The sequence below is a fragment of the Carassius carassius genome, chromosome 43 (genome assembly GCF_963082965.1).
Source record: "Carassius carassius chromosome 43, fCarCar2.1, whole genome shotgun sequence".
Classification (NCBI taxonomy): Eukaryota; Metazoa; Chordata; class Actinopteri; order Cypriniformes; family Cyprinidae; genus Carassius; species Carassius carassius.
Window position 1 is genome coordinate 13247561 of NC_081797.1, and position 17520 is coordinate 13265080.

The 17520-nt window shown below is 37.0% G+C and overlaps 1 long non-coding RNA gene across 4 annotated transcripts; it reads right to left on the bottom strand.

Annotated features, from left to right (window-relative positions):
• Positions 1-904: 904 nt before the first annotated feature.
• Positions 905-17195, bottom strand: LOC132125267 (uncharacterized). 4 transcript variants are annotated; one of them, XR_009426886.1, is made up of 6 exons: positions 16979-17195; positions 15261-15278; positions 9970-10074; positions 5959-6086; positions 2951-3046; positions 905-2606 (listed from the first exon to the last, which is right to left on the bottom strand). It is a non-coding gene; the product is annotated as an uncharacterized LOC132125267 (long non-coding RNA). The 4 variants fall into 4 exon arrangements; XR_009426884.1 differs by lacking the exon at positions 16979-17195 and adding an exon at positions 15519-15661; XR_009426885.1 differs by lacking the exon at positions 16979-17195 and adding an exon at positions 15363-15478.
• Positions 17196-17520: the final 325 nt, after the last annotated feature.

The window sequence follows — 17520 nt, forward strand, 5'->3', positions numbered from 1 at the left end:
AAATAATGTGAATAAAGCAAATCATGAGTATAAAATAACGTAATGTAATACATTAGCACCAATAAAACATCCACCAGTTCTACATAGTAACAAGCAATACGTCATTGGATGGGAAGCAATTTATATTTTACGCTGTGAATAGCGTATGTATCCTAAGATAAGATGATTTGAACAGCGTTATTTTATCAAACTCTGCTTATTTTATAATGTAAACAAGCTTATTATTTCTATTCATTGAAACGGTGACCATCCTCGACATGAAACTACAATTACCACACAGCGCTGCGCCGAAATATCGCGAGAACTCTCTGCGCGAGTAACGCGGAAGAGAGGATGGTTATGTAAACACAGTAGATATGCAGCTGAACAACCTGTGAAAATACAGCGTGAACTGTTGTGAAGCACATTTTTAATCGACTTACACATGCATGCGGGTACGAAAGCGATACTCAAGTGTTGTAAGCGGCGAAACTCGCGTCAGTCCGATGTTTTGCTCTTGGCTTGTGCCTAGCTTGTCAGTTTGACATTCAGTCAGACTAGCACACACAACACATCCGTGTCCACTGTCGCCATTCGCTCCACTCACGAGCCGAAACTTAACCTAAAATATAAGCCCACCGCTACGTGAATAATTCAAGTAACACATGCAACATGTGAACCACATGCTGATTAGTAGAAAAAAAGCATTGGTGTCTTCAAGAAACACATTTTAATGTTTGTATTTTTAATTCTAAGGTACTCTCACCATGGAAGCCTTTTTGTCTATGTATTGGCCCGTCACGCTAAGTTTTGTCTTTTCTTATATCCGAAAGGCTCTTAACACACATAAAACATTTTCAATGTGTCACAAGAAAGTGTGAATTGTCCAGATTCCCCCACACAAATAAGCAAGCAGACTCTAAAATAACTCCAAACATTTTATTTTCCCTGACATGGGATAGGGAATACAGAAAACAAACAGTTTGATTACAAAATACGTGATTCATAACTTTGTCACATGAACGACAGACTTCCAGCTTTTAGGTCTTGTAACAAAATCACACTTATCACTCACACCACATGTACAGCTTGTTTCATGTAAGAAAATAGCTCAACAGTTATTCAGGGTCGAATAGTTAATGCAGCATATTTTTTTCTCTGTTAACTATACAGAAATGACATTTAAATTTTGAGAAATGCAGAACCCCAACGTTAATTACGTCCTTACGTAGTGTACACTGCAGCAACCACACTTGACTCATTTTACTCAATTTAGTTCAAACTGTTAAGCACATTTAGGGGTTACATGATAAACAACAGCAAAGCATACAAATATTATTATTATAAAGCAACAAAAAGAAAAGACACGTAAGGCACAAATAATCAAACTGTGCACTAACAGTGATTTTTTTTATTTATTATTATACTACAAAATAATACTTTAATAACTGATGCGAAATGTAGATATTTTACTTAATTATCTTTGTTTAGACAAACCTTAAAGCACAACATTTTCGAGATCAGACACACACACACTCTCCCTCTCTCTGTCACACACACACACACACACACACACACGTTTTCTCTCACGTAACGCATTATACATTCAAGCTTTCAGTCCTCGACGCTCACTGATCTACCACAGACATCTTAAGAATAACTCGACGCCTATAATCTTTATTCTTTAATTTAAACATATTTATCTGTCCCCCTTCATGCACTACCCAGCCCCATTTGACCCTTTGGTGATTCCAACAATACATATTTCACATTTACTATGCTCAAAATGCTCCCTAAACACTAGTTATGAAACCTAATTACATGTATACAATATAATAAACATATCTGGCGAAAAACGTTTAAAAGCAACATAATCTCGAGTTCTGAGCTCAGCTGGCCTTGTGAGTGATACGTCAGCAGCAGCACATGTAGTGGACAGCGCGCGCCTGGCAGCTAAAACTCTCCCTCCAACTGTCTACAGCTTCATATTACATTTTAAACAAACTATTAGAATCCCACAAATCTGTTAAATATTTCACCCTCACAATTATAAAACACCACAAGCTAAAAAAAAACCCTCACGTCTGTAATTTTCCTACGTTCGCTACGCACATGTTCTTATTATCACAGTCACAACAAATCCATTTCAAGATACATATAGGCTATTATTTAATTAGAAGCAATACGATTAAATCAGACTGCGTTTGCCCTCACGTTACTAACTACACAACTCGCCACAAGCGCTCATGTGCGTCTCGTCTCTCTCATTCAGGTGATTAATTACTACAAATGTATCTATGCATGGTGTTATGTGCAAGTAAACATTTTTTTAAAGCTTAAATACGTAAAGTACTACATCATTTCCATATTTCCTTACGTCTCAGAGCTCATGCGTCTCAGACGTTAAAGACGTCTGCACGTGACAACGTAAACAAGTTAAGCTCATTTATTAAACCCCATGTAGTTTACAGACAAATATTGCAAATACCTGATGGCTGCTATGTTGTTCCTACAAAGTTATTAATTTGCTGAATATCCATTTACAAGGGTAAAGCAGTCTAGCTGACGTTGGGTTGACCTTGATCTTTTGTGCAGGATACAAGGTAAAGTTTTCCCAGTTTTTCATCCTATGGGGGAAAAAATAAAGCACGTTTTAGTGATTATTAACGTAATATCCTCTCAATCATACATCATTTATGTATCATCTAAAAAAAAAATAATAATAATTGATGGAATTATAATGCACTAACATACATTTTAAAACACATATTTCAAGTTGTTATCACAACTACTGCTCGTTCATAAAATGTAATATTTTATCCAACAGTTTATAGTACATTTATAAACTGAAAATGATTATTTTTCTCTATAACATATACTGAGAGGCACATTCACAGGCTATACTGTCAGCTTGACTCAGGTCACATTACCTGGCTAAAAAAAATACAAACACTGAAAAAATGCCACATACCTTTTAATTCTTCCCTCTGACATGTGAATGTTGTAGATCAGATGATTAACCATAGGACTTCACCACGGTATTCTCACGTCTGAGGCCTTTGCAATGCTAGACGGGGTTTGAAAGAGAAAGCATGCAAAAGCAGATGAAGATTTATGATTTTATCTATCATTAGTGATTTAAGAACATTTACAGCAATATAAATATTTGTTAAGGGTGTTTAATATACTGTATATTTATTTTTGCTCACAAACATTGTCACACATGCCTCTGTTCACACACACACACATGCACCACAGATGCAAAGACAGTCAAATGTCATATTTTTTCATGCACATCCACATGTATTATGTCCACTTTCATCTCATAGGTTTTATTAGATTTCAAACAGCCTTTTAATTTTAATCACATCTGTACAAATGCTAGTGATTTACAAGTCTTAGTAGTTTGTAGTCTTAAAAATCTACAATTTGTTCAAATTAATATATTTTGAAGCAAAACTGCTGTGAATTACTAAAGTAAAGTAAATCTGTATTTTTAGATTAAAATTACAATGTTTAAAATTATTCAGCGTCATTTTATTTAATAAAAGAAGCTTACATGTAGCAAATTTACTTGTAAAGTACGTATGTTTGCTTACTAAACACTTAAATATAAGACGTGCATCAAATATATTACTAAACTGTAAAAATTGCATTTGGAATCTAAAATGTAATAAATATAAATGTAACTAAATTATACTGTCCTTTATTACTGCATGTCTTCGGCACATCTGGCCTGCCGTCTTTTTTTACAAAGCTCACGCATATGTTTCACAACCTCTTGGCCATGTGCTCACTAACGTACACACACATCCAGCTCTCTACATGTGCGCAAGCAATCATACACAAGCATTCTGTGCATATTTACACACACACTTGTATTTACACACACATATATGCATACATTCACGCACAAGCGTTTTTAGGGCCTCTACACAATCACATAAAGCCTTACAACACAAACACACACATCCAGCGCTCTTCAAGGTACGTAAATAAGCACACACACTTATATTGTCAGTACAACTGAAAAATACACACACACTCACTCATGTACGTTCTTATTCACACAAAACATTTTCCACACTCACATAGAGGACTTGCGACAATGATACAAAGCTTTCTGATATACACACACAAGCACTTTTTGTTCGTATACAACTTCACACACATACACCATCTGTAAAAATGACCAAAATGCTCATTTTGGTGCACACATTAGTTTACCATGGTATATTTTTATACACACACCGCAACTTATACATGTATTACACATGTATATCCATACTAACATTAAGCACTAAACTATATGTATGCACTAAACTAACACAAACACACACATTTCGTATGCAATCTTGCTGATACACAATCACGCACGCACGCACACACACTCCCATCTCCCAATGGTGAAACACACAAATCTGCCTTTACATTCTCTAACAGACATATATACACACACACATAAGAAATCTTGCACACACATCCACAATCCACAAAGCATTCTGACACTTGCACACACATTGCCAGTGCATTTTGTGTGGGTATGCAAACATATGACACTAGCAACACATCTCACATATGTGGGCACTGGATACACACACACAAACAGATCTGGCCTGCTCAATGACAATCTGCTCATGACAGTCATAAAAACAACGTCACTATGGTCAAATATGTTTCCTGAGATCCTCCATACTTCTCTCAGTACATACTAGTTAAGGGGTACAATATATAGTATGTTAAGTATCAATATCAAATCAGATAGAATGATGGCAATTAGCTTTACTCTCTCTCTCTCTCTCTCTCTCTCTCTCTCTCTCTATATATATATATATAAACCTAATGATAATCTGAATATTTCAATAGTGATAACACTGAAATCTGATTTTTATATCTGATTCTTATATTATAAAATTCTTATCTTATATATATATAATACAATGCAGATTAGTTCACTGGTTTCTGTTAATTTCCACATGATTAGTATAAAACTAGTTTCTGTTAAGTTGTCTTATTTTTAAAGGACGTTTTTGCATTACTAAAGAAGAACAGCTAAATGTCAGATAAAATCCATACTAAGAATTTATTCATTGTTTAATGTCAGTTTAGTCGACATATCATTAAACAACTGTGAAATACCAAATTTATACAGACATACAGGTAAATATGTATTGCTTTCACTTTAACAAATATATTGTATTATTTCTAACTTATTTCTTCAGCAAACATTTTTGTGCAATGCCTCTGTTTTTGATACATCTCTTCTGGATTTCTGGTTTTCATAGTTTAACAAAACTGATTAATACATTTCAAATGTTTAGCTGTTTTAAAATACTAGCCGTATTATATATATAATATAGTAGAATCTATTTTGGTCAGCAATAATATAATAAGTGCCTCCCTCTGTACGTCGTCATCTTTTTATGTGCTGCTGGAGCCATCAGACTTGACCTGTCACATCTATATTGTTTTTTAACATTATATACATGATCAGCAACCATTTTTTTTGTCTTTTACCACATGTAATAAGGATAATTTTTCTTTTGGAAGACTTTTCAATCGAAGCAGACCATGCAAGGTTGCAAAAACAGGACAGAATGTGAGCACTTGAAGGTTTTGCTTAGTTGATTTCTTGACAAAGAGAAAGATTTTTACATTTGGTGATTTTATTGCATCATTTGCTCAAAAACCTGAATTCTGCTTCTTTTCTTATCATTCATTGTGTCTTGCAAAATTAAAGGTCTTTAGTCTTCTGAATTAAAATTTTTGAACATTCTCTAGAACTGATTCACATTTGCCAAATGATCTCTTCAGTTACACATTTGATCAGTCACAAAGTTTCACCCATCAGCAAAGCCTAAGGTGTGAATGCATGTCATGGGACAGAAAGTGCATTTTGCATTACAGCTCATTCGAGGGCCGGACACTCCCATGCTTCCCTGTAGATGTTTTTGGGTCTAAATAGGTGTTGGCTGATACCTTGTTTATTGGTAATCCCCTTCTTTTAACCTCCAACATCTTCTGTTCCTGTCAGCTGTTACTCCCCTTCCGTCAGTTTGGCTTCACATCTCACTTTTGCATAGACGTCCAGTAATCAGCAAGATTTTCTACAAACAAAAGACACAAACAATTACCAAAAAACATTTAGACATGCAGCCAAACATAAACACCCTCCGCCCCCTTCATACACACACACACACAGCATCTACAATCTTTATTTGTGCTAAAATTGTTCATCTTAAAAAAAAAACAATTAATAGTACTGCCATTTAATACTTAACAACTACTATTTTTGTATAGTTTTAATGGATTTAATTATAATATATTTTCTTATTTTCAATTGTTCTGTATGTACATAAATGTGTTCTAACACTGTAAAGTCAGATTCTTTTACAAGTTCCAGTCTTCGGTTATATTTCATGAACTTAATTCTTACACACACTTTTACAGTTTTTTTAAATACACTATATCCAAATATAATATATATCTATATGGCTGTGAAATACTAAAAGCAGTTTCATCATAATGCAATATTTTTTTTAAAGAGCCGAATTTTAATAGACGCATGTTTATTTTTTATGAAAAGTAAGAGTTTTGGTGCCATTTAGTGATGTTTAGGTAACTGAAAACTTCACATTTAAATAATGTACTTTACCAAAAGATTATATTTAAAAGCTGGAATTAACTGGGAGTATGTAGACACGAATATTATCTGCTTTTTCACTGATTATGTAGAGAGCACATTAATGCCGAGTGAATGCATGAACGTGTATTTCTGCGGCACTGAGGTCATGCCATCTTCACACGACGGGACCACCCTCTTAGGAACAAGCAGACACTCCCCTTCCCTAAAAATTCCGCCCGGAACTGACTCATCCCTCACACCTTTCCTGACTCATCCATGCATATGGGATTGTGAGAAAAGAGGGAAAGAAGGGACGGGGCCAACTGTGGACTGATTAAAATGACAGTTAATATAAAAAATCTACATCATGTCATTTTGCAAACAATTTACGAAAGTCGAAGAATAAGGTGAAAAGGCTTTAAATGTTATTTGGTGTATAATAATGAAATGTGAGGAGATTAAAGTACATGTTTTGATACGATATATCCCCTTCAGACTGAAAAATAATACGTTGAGAGGGACCAGAGGACATGAGCTGAGGAGAAAAAAACGTAAAACAGTGTGCTCCGTGACAAAAAAACATGTTTAATAACTGCAACATCAGATTTTTAATCATAATAAATAACTGAAGCTATAAATAATTTGTTTGTGATGCTTTTCAGTTTAATTTAGACTGTGGTTATTAATAGTATAACATGAGTTTATGAGTGTTAAAAAGAACTCAATACCGTTTCGATAAAGTAGAAAATAAAAGAATTTAATGACACATTATTTGTTTAAAACAATGAAACACAACATTGAACCATAGGGTCTTTTCTTGGAGACGTGCATCTTTAATAAGCTAAAAGTGACCGGGTGAGAAAACCAGGTGACGTCTTTTGCTCACCCAGATAATCAATTAAGAAACCCATAGCTAAGTTATCAAAAAACATAGATGAATCAATTCTTAAAAGGGAGAGACATATAAAACACATACAGTATAGCCATGACTAAGTCTCTCTCTGAGAAAAAAAAGTACCTACGTCTAGTGCTGGTGAGATCTGAATGCATCTCAAGTGTCAGACCACAGGTGTAAAAAAAAACAATATAGATAAATATGAGATATTATAACAATAATATTCATTTTGATAAGTGTTTAAAAATGCAATAATAAAAAAACTGTTAAATGAAAATAGCCCATTGTAGCCAGTGCTGCAATCCAATTCTAGCTTCACTAAAAATTGTATATATTGTGTGTTAAATATGAAATCTGTAACTGTTCCTTTCTAAATCTCTATTAAAACTCTTTTTCTCAGATTGTTTAAAAAAAGAAAGACAGGAAAAAAAAGCTTGGCTAATTTTATCTTCTAGAGTCCGTCGTACCGTCCAGCCTGTGTTAATAACTGCCCCTTACTTTGTCGGTGATAAATATTTTTATGATACCTTTATATTTTTTCAGTTTTAAAAACAATGATCTTAAATAATCCTTGCATATTATTCTAAACCAACCTGCAATGAACAATACTTTTAAAATACTGTTGAAAGTCACACACAAAGATCTTTAACACCACAGGAAACTAAAACTGTTTACGAGCTAATGCATATATAACTTTTTCAGCATATATAGCTTCATTTTTTATATTTTGCAGCTCAAACTGAATGCTCGTATAACTTAAGTGATAATTTCATTTAAGACTAAGACAATACAAGTCTGTTTAATATAAGTAGCAGCATGCAATGAGAGTTAAAACATACACAAAAACTCCCAAATATTTTTAATCTTTTTGTTGTACTTAAAAACACTAAAATATCTTTATTTTTTTAACTATCTACATATGCATACAGATATGAAATCAGTGTGTGTGTGTCTCTGTGTGTATGCATTTATGCACATATCAAGTACACTTATACTTATGAGAATGTATTTGCATTCTAACTAATGCAACTAACTAATGCTAATGTGCAATAAATAAATTTAAGGTGTATTAAGCATACATATATAACATATGAACCAGAGCAGTGATCCAGTTCACTAAAGAAAAAAAAATCATGCTGTATTTTCCATAACAAGCAATACCAATACAAGTACATACATATATATAGATAGATAGATAGATAGATAGATATACGTTCAGATGAGTCAATGCTGAAACATGCTTTTTCGTCACCACGCGCACTGGCTAATTCTCTCATCAGAAACAACAAAGTGAAGATGTACTAATGTAAGTAAGATATTAATTTCACAATGTAAACAGCTTTAAAGATTATTACAGGACTTTTTGAGAGTGCTTGAACTCGCTGGACTGCAGTGAAAATGTTCTTTGATAATGTGAACGTTCCTTGCTCTCTTTTTGTACAAATAAAGTGTTATAGTCTAATTAGTAACTTACAATGTTTTTTTTTTTATTCACATTGAATACAAACTCAGTCGTATTAAAAATATTTTATGACACCCATATCTAGTACTTAAGTGAAAAGACAGATTTTTATACAATGTTACTAGATTACACTATTAGGATACTTTGCCCATCGCCCATTATAGATCACCAAACACAGTCTAAGGTGCAAAATGCATTTACTCACACATATTTGAGAATCAAGATATTCCATGATATATTTTGAAAAAAATCATAAAACCCCTGTTGAAAAAAACAACAGACACCATTAGAAAATGTTAATGGTTTTACTGGTTATAATGGGACTTGTATTGGTTTTACTGGAAATGGTAATGGACCCTGTTGGTCTCTACTGGTAATTGGTTGGCTTCTATTGGGGGCTTGTTAAAACCAATAAATCCTAATGGAATTTGTCCCAAAACACACTACAGAAAACCATTTTTTAAAGGTTTTAATGGTTAAAAGTTAATGGTTTGTAATGTTTTAATATTATTTGTTGTGTTTCTTTTATGGTTTTAAGCCTATATCAGTTATACAGTGGTATTATGGCTGCTGTGTGTCATGTGTCACACGACAAGCATGAAAGCCCCCCTGCCTTCACTCGTGCCCCCTCAAAAATAAATGATGCCCCTGACACTACAATACAGTAGAAATAATCAGTTGCTATAGATTACTTCTAGAGATTGCAGTGATACATGACGGTGACAAATGACTGAATTAATAATACTTAAAGTATGTTAAGATGAATTTTAAAATTCTGCCCCCTAAAAGCACAAGTGACCCCTGTCTGACCCCCCACCCCTTTACCGTGGTCTAGAACCCCCCACCGCCTGATGCACACTATATAGGGTGGCACACTTTACAAACCTTTCGACTGTTTAATTGTAAAAAAAATTCTGTCCCTGCTGCAGTTTCAAATGCTTAATGACAGACAGTGATATAAACAGAGGTCACTCTCGCAAAGGGCTATGACTGAAAGAATGAACTTACGAAGACAGTGACGTCACGTTTGCGAACGTTCTGTGATTCGATTTTGAGCCGTTCATTTCTCCCTCCATTACTTGACACGATGGATGTTTCAGGTTTTGTCCTGCCCTGCACACAAACACAAGAACACAAAGTTTTATATAAATAACAGTAGGATCGTTTAGAAGCGCAATCTGAGCAGTTTAAATTCTTCTGGATAATATAGCTAGAAGCCATGTTGTAAAAAGTTGTGGGAACAGTAATGGGGCAAAAAAAATAAAAAATTAAGAGAAAGGAAAGCCTTTTCCAGCTACATCGTGCCAGTCTGTCCACGCAAAAACACGTTTGGTGCACTTTAAAAAAAAAGTTTGGATGCGAGAAGTACGAGAAAACGATTTACTCACTAACGACGGACACAAGAAAATCGTTATTAAATGCGTTTATACAGTACAAAAAGACATATGTGTCAATAAAAAAATCTTGCCTGTAAACTTTAAAACCTAACTGTAATAGCTGGCTTAACTTGTTAGTTTAGAAAAGTTTCTTTCACTTTTTTGACCACTCGGAATTCAGCCCGTGCAGAAAACTCGGAAATCTCCTGAAATCGATTAGAAAGTATAGAAACTATTGGTATAAGTTAATAAACATGCTGTTCAAGCAAAATAAAGAAAATCTTTTGACGATGCACGTATGGCGTAGGAGCGTCCTCTTGATGCTGTTTAAACAGTATTATAATATTTCTAACCCCCATTTAATCAGGGATTCTTACAGTCAAATATGATATAATGATTTAAGTTTATTAGGTAACCAAAATCAGCGTTTTTTTTACTTCTAACACCTGCAAATTAACCTTCACTCTCCGCTTGCTTCTTCTTAGTGAGCATCAAGCGAATCACTTTAATAAACGCAAAACGAACACTTACATTATTGCCTTTTACAGTTTAGCCATCAGTAAAGATTATTTTTTTAAAGTTTCACTATAACGTCGAACTAATTTTCTTTAAGTATTAGAAAGAGAGACAAAAATTGGTTAAGTGAAATGCAAAACTCCTTAAAGTTTTCTAATATTTCTTCACCAGTTTCAGGAGGACCTCTTCTTCGCGTCATTTTTAATTGTTCTAATTTTATAACCATATAATCAAAGGCAATGCATCTTTCTTATAATGCAATAATGTGTGAGGGAACACATACGGTTGAGACGAAATTAATGTTAGGCTGACCTGAAGGAATTTAGGGTTGTCGTCACTAAGGGACTTTGGAGCCTTTTCCAAATACTGTAGCATATAATAAGGGCATTTGTACTTGCACTTCCTCTTGCATATAGGCCAGGGGACAGGTGAGTGTCACCAAAAACGGGAAATGACTTATGAGGTACTTGGGGGGCCTGGTAGTGACACGGATCATGTCACTTCTCAGTTGCTGAGAATTTCTCAATGGACTGTATCTGCATGACATAAAAACTTTATCACCCAATGTGTCTAGATGTTATATCCTGGGTGTGCGTAGGTGTGTCATATTTCATCGAGGTGTCATATTTCCAAAATAATGTGTGTGTGTGTGTGTGTGTATGTGTGTGTGTGTGTGTGTGTGAGAGAGAGAGAGAGAGAGAGAAGGAACGAGGGTGTGTAAAAAAGGGAGAGAAAAGAAATAAAAGAAAAGAAACCGAGGAGGTCGGGTAAAACCTTGTTGTCTTTGGGCACCTACGGTGACGTGTTCTCTTACACACACACACACACACACACACACACACACACACACACACACACACACACTGGCACTCTGTCAATGGCCTGATATTTTAATTTAAACCTGTGTAGAACTATAACTGCGTCCGGCAGTGTTATACAGCTTATATGTTATTGCGAACAGGGTGGGGTCATTTCAACATTGTTTGGCTTCTAAGTGAATAGCACACTAACGAGATGCCCCTCTCTTTCTCTATTCCCCGAATGGACCACTGTGTTTTCCCACGTGCAAACTGGGAGGCTCGTTGGTGGAACTGTGGTTCTGTTTGGGTGACTTTTTGTAATCGTATTAACGAGAGCAAATATTCTTGCAATGGAGACGCCAGATAATTCTCGACAGGGAGGGATCTTAGACTTTGGGGACGTAAGTGGGAGAGAAGTTCGGCTTTACATTTGAGCCGCAATACAGTGATGACATATTTGCGGGGGGAAAAAAATAACAAAGTGTTTGTAAAAAATAAATACAGTAATAATAATAATAATAATAATAATGCAATCATTTTATCCACGCATCGTAGGGAGCATCAATCGGTGAATGCGCCTTCCGCAAATGCTTTTTGGGGTAAGGGCTTCCCAGCTAGATACTTATGAACAGCAAGCCCAGACCGCAAAAAGATTCGCGAAAGACAAATCGCAGTCTGAAGTCCGTGACATCAAACAGTGACATCCAGGTGGCTTGTGCATGGCTCTGTTTTCCCAATCCTAATTGTGTCCAGACATCGGGAAAAGCGAGACTGCGAAGCCCTTCTCCGTGGCTGAACTGTATCCAACTCATTCTCATTCTACGAGCATGGGAAGCTTTGAGAGCAGCCAGCATCCAAATGCCTGTATTCTGCGTGCGAGCGCTGTCCGCGGTGCTGAATTCACTCCTTCCCAGTAGTTTATTTTCGCTGGTTTTTCTAGTCGCTCGTGCCCACCGACGTGTGCTGCGATTATTGCATTTAAACAAAGACACACATATGATAAAGCAATCATTGAGCTCGTTTCTTTTCGCATCGCCGTTTTGTTGCTACTATCAAATACATCCTCTGGTTCCCGAAGCCGGAGAACTGAGCAGATGAAGAGCTTTTGGTGAGGAGAGAGCAGTCTGTAATCTGCTCGCAATAAATAGAGAGCAGCGAGAGATCTTATTGGCGCAAACAAAAAATCGTCATCCACCAATCGGTTTCTTGCTCATATAGGGACCCCCCTTTTTGAAAAAAAAAGAGAAAGAAAGAAATGGGAAACCAAATTGTATCCTAGTTGGCGCAAGTGACCAAAATATTCAGTGTAAGACAATAACATTAAATGTTTTTATCATTTTTTGTTTTGAAGCCGAATTTGTTCGCCATGTCACGTTTCAAAACATGTTGCTACGTCTCTCGCACACCATGTCGGGGCGGCGTGCATTCATGTCTGCAAGTACATCTTCACGTATCCATTCAAAACAGACCTTAGGGTCGTTTTTTTTTTTTTTTTTTAAACGACTAACATTTTTGAGGCGTCGGGTGCATGTTAAACAAAGCAGCACATCGCCAGCACGACGACAACAACATGATAGGCTTCTGAGGCAATTTCATTGCATGACCACCGAGAGTTCACTGGCTGATACCACTCAGTGAGGACACGGGGGTCTCTAAACTATCAGCAGAACATAACAAATTCTATACATAACAGTTGCATCATCGCTTGCAGGCACAACAAACAAAACAATGATGCGTTAATGAGCGACTGGCATCAGAAGAACGTTACATAAATGTTCTAGACCCAACTTTACAACAACAACAACAACAACAACATTTTGCAAATGCATCAACAGCATTAACATTTCTCTGAACTTGAGGGAAACAATTAATAGTGGCATGACAACACAGGAAAAATGGGTTTCCTCTGTCGTAAATTTTTGCCATAAACTCAAACCAGCTGTGGAATGTGACTTCATTTCACTTACCAGTGAAGTTATTTTCTTGCATCCATCGCAAACATTTGTCAAAATTGTTAAAGAGTGGCTCTTCTTGGAACTATACAAGAAACTATACGAAGTGGGAGGGTCACGATCTTTATATGGACAACCCCCCCCCCCACTCAGTCTAAATTCATCCCGAACCAAGATCTCCCCCCTCCCTTCCCCTTAATCACTGATATTCTTCTTGCGCCTTCGTGGTGCAAGGGGAGGTTGGGGTGGTTAGGCAAAGGAGATGTGACTTGAGATGTAACAGGTGTAAAAAAAGGAAGAAGATAAAAGAAAAGAAAGAAAAAAAGCGCAGATGCCACCATTATGAGGATTTTATTTGGTGGTCGTATCATTTGCGGACGTCTCCAGTCAGTCACGATTCTCCCCCTTCTGTCTGCACCGCACAGCGACTGCATCTCCTGACGCAGCCAACGCGCACATATTACTCACTATAGCAGTCACGACTCGGATAAAACCGTGTTTCCACTAAAATTACAACTCCAGCATTGACTTAAGAAGATCTTGCTATGTCTGGGATAGGTGTATAGAGAGCCACAGTGTCTTTGAAAAGGTCAAGGAAATTAGTTTTTTTCTGCAAAGATCCGCGGTCATTCCTGGACTCACTACTCTGGCATGTACGGTTTTAAGTATTTACGCGAACTCACATTTAAATGTTGCTTTTGAATACATGCACATGTCAATTTAAACCATCTGAAACCATTCGAAATATAGCCTACTGTCTGCGAATGCTTAAGGCACTTGTGCACGCTGCAGGATTTATAAATTAGACATTTATTAAAAGATGCTTTGATTAAAACAACACTGGCGAACACATCGTGATTGTTTTGCGCAACTGCACAAACGCGTTAGTTTTGGCACAAGACCAGTATTATAGTCCACAGCAATAGAAAACAGTCGATTGCAGTACTGTATAATGAAAATGACGTGGGCGGAAGAGTAATCCATGTGAATCCGCCTATAGCTACACAGTCTCGAGCACATCTGATGGAAGTGTTCAAACAACGTAAGCGGGAACATTGCACAAAAAAAAAAAAAAAAAAAAAAAAAAACCTTAAGCTGCGTTTTGACACCGTGTGCCTAGTGGCATCCCTTTCACGGGTGATGGCCAAAACAGGGCTGGACATATAAGGACGATTTTGGATGCACGGAACCCCTTGACGCCACACCAGGGCTTCCCTCGTCGGCTGTTGCTGGTGATTTTCCTTTTGGCGCAGCATCTTCCACCTATATTTATTAGCCTGTTTTCCTCTTCACATATTTTGAGAGATATGTCCCCTTACTCTTCTAGTGTTATCGGTTTCCATTCACACTTTCAGCTGTAGCGAAGAGTCAAAAAACGACTCAACAGCGCCGTCAGACAAAGGAGTTTGGATTTGGATTTCACTTATTTACCATTTGCGAGATTCCTGGTCTGAAGAGAGAGTGGTTTATTTCATTTTTAACAAGTGGGTGAAAACAACAAAGCACCTGTTTAAGAAGTGCACACAGTATGCGTGAAACGAATGGATGGTGTTCGGTGAGGGAATGGCACGTTATTTAATGCATGCAAGAAATCGTGCAAGAAATCAAATAAACATGTCAACGAACCAAAGAAATCGTCGCGAATGTGTACTTACCAATGCAGGAAGCCCTGGCTGAAAGCAGGGAAAACACAGAAATGAGTATAAAACCATCATATGTGACCAAAAACAACAAGCGAGACGAAAATCAATTACTACCCTTGAGTCACATCAATCTTCAGCAACACGTTTGAGAAGTTTTCTCAGAATCGCAGTCCCTTTTTATACAAGTGATACCATCTGCCTATTTCTGGACCACGATCAAACACTGATGCTATTTTTAGCGCCCAGTAAGAAGAAAAAAAAAACACTTACAAAGACATCGCTCAGGAGCGTTACATGGACTGCATGTAATGTACATTAATTTTGCCTCTCCAACTCCATGCAAGGGCTCCGACTCGCCTCCGTTGCATCGCTGCAGTGATTTTTCCCCCCCAAACGAACTGCTTCAATGCCCCTCTTTCTTATGGGCTAAATATTTCTTAAACGTTCGCTTTCTCAGCACAAGTTGTTACTGCTCTCCTCGTTCCTTTATGTTGCTCACCATCCTCTTTATGATACGCGTCTTACGCGGCGTGTCTCCATGCAACTTTCGCTTGGAAACTCGGGACGGATTCGCAGCTCATAAAGAAAACACACGCACGCACACACTCACACAGACGGACCCGCGCTCGCAAACAACAGTAATCAGTTGCACTGCGAACGGAATGTTTTTGTTTTTACAGCAGTACTCAAACGATGACAATTAACGCTTGCAGAATCTCTCTTTTTTTTTTAGGGCTGCGTCAGTTACTAGGCATTGACGTCACGTTTAGGTTCTCCCACTTCACAGTCTATGGCTGCTGATAACAACCGTCCCTGTTGTGCTCGCAGACAGCCTCGCGTTAATGAAAATGGCTCGGGCTAAATAGGTGAAAGACGGAGAGTGTCCGCGCTGCAAGTGACCACAGCCCCGGTTTCCCAGAGCGAAACCACTCCTTGCAGTTGCCAGGCATCTTTAAAAACTCATTTGCCAATGGATTCAGTGGCAGGCGCGCACCACTAGTCTGTATATGTTCTTTAAGCCTGGTAGTTGCTTTGCGCATGTTGGGGTTTTGTTTAGGGAGAGCATTAAGAGAGAAAAGTTGGGGATGCCTCGTTTATATAAAGAGGCGTTTCTAATATGTTCAGTTTCTGCTTTAAATCGATGTGATGTTATAAACGACAGTGCAATAGTCACAGAAAGTCTGCAGCGTCTAAAGCTGTCGAATTGCAAAGCATAACAATTAAATAGAACGTGCAGAACACAAAGTACACTAATTTGACCAGTGCGGTAGAAACATACGGGAGGGAAGAAATTGAGCGTCTTGCCGCATGGTGTCGCCAAACTCCATCCGAGAACTGCTAAAACTAGCGCTGTTCACTTAAAACTGATCTGAAAATCTACTTATGACAGTATTTTACTTTTTGTGCCTTTATGTGTGAAATTACTTATTGTGATAATCAAAAATATGGCAAAAGTCACGCAGTGTTTTATGTTTTTTTTCTCCGACTGGAGTGTCGCTGTCCGTGGTGCTGAAATATCGACTTAGCTATTACATTAAGCTTTATGCAGTGTTTTCTCCACAGACACTACATTTAAATACGTTTCATACACGCAAAGGCTGTTTATACTATAGTAAACACATGGAAACACCATTTCATCGCTCTGACATGTTAGCTACAAGTGTATGAATGAACAGAAGCTCCTATTCATGAACAACACGATGTACTGCGGTGTGCAGGGATGCTCCTACCTTCGCCACACTCGGGATGCTCCGGAGTGTTTGTCGGACTCCTGCTGCTAAAACGGGAGGATCGTGAATGGGCGGGCGGTGACGAGTTGTGTGGGGGGAACTGGAAATAGGTAAATATTTAGATCAAGGGCGTAAATATAGCATGTGTCATCATGTTTCCCTTGAAATACATCAGTGTTCTGCCAGGAGTGCCATAAGTAGCGGCTTTGATCTGACAATGAAGCTGGACGTTTGCACCCTCCGCTAAATCTAAAAATACCTCAATTTCGGCTGTGTGGGCTTGAGCTCGCTCAGAGCTTCTTCTCATTTAACCCACCTTACTTCAAATCTGACAGGGACATGCATACGTTTTTTAAAATAAAATTGTTTCATATATAAATAAATGTATTATATCATTATAATTTGTGATAAAAAATAATATATAACATATCTAATATATAATTAAATTATATATATATATTTTTTAATAAAAAAGGAAATTTAAAAGAAATAATGAAATATATATATATATATATATATATATATATATATATATATATATA